Raw genomic sequence first — 718 nt, 5'->3', positions numbered from 1 at the left:
CAGCAGATAAACTAGTCCTGCTCTGAGCTCGGGCTCCTCCACGGTCCCTGGGTCTGAACCAGAGCTGAGGCAAAGTGCTGTGTTATATCAGGCCTACAGCAGCCACACACAGGTGTGCTGATGGGGGGAGATACCATGTGTCTGGATCAGAGGGGGGGGAGAAGGAAAATCCTCAGCTTCACTTTGAAGAGGGGTGGGAGATACCATGTGTCTGGATCAGAGGGGGGGGAGAAGGAAAATCCTCAGCTTCACTTTGAAGAGGGGTGGGAGATACCATGTGTCTGGATCAGAGGGGTGAGAAGGAAAATCTTCAGCTTCACTTTGGACCGTGCGCTCAAGTTCACACAACGTTCTCAAACAGTGAATGAAACCAAACGAGGCAGCAAACCAAAAAAAAGAGGCTCAACATTTGGAGGCGATGAGTCCAAAACAAACACACACAAAGAGATCCTGTGATTCAGCTTCAATGGTAACAACAGTTACTGCGAAACAAGAGTCCCAGACCACACAGAGAGACACACACACGCTCCACACGGAGACACACACACGCTCCACACGGAGAGACACACACGCTCCACACAGAGAGACGCACACACGCTCCACACGGAGACACACACACGCTCCACACGGAGACACACACACGCTCCACACGGAGACACACACACGCTCCACACAGAGAGACGCACACGCTCCACACGAGAGACACACACACGCTCCA

The sequence above is a fragment of the Sander vitreus genome, chromosome 17 (assembly GCF_031162955.1).
Source record: "Sander vitreus isolate 19-12246 chromosome 17, sanVit1, whole genome shotgun sequence".
Lineage (NCBI taxonomy): Eukaryota > Metazoa > Chordata > Actinopteri > Perciformes > Percidae > Sander > Sander vitreus.
The sequence above is the reverse complement of the archived record's forward strand: the minus strand, read 5'-3'. Positions refer to the sequence as shown.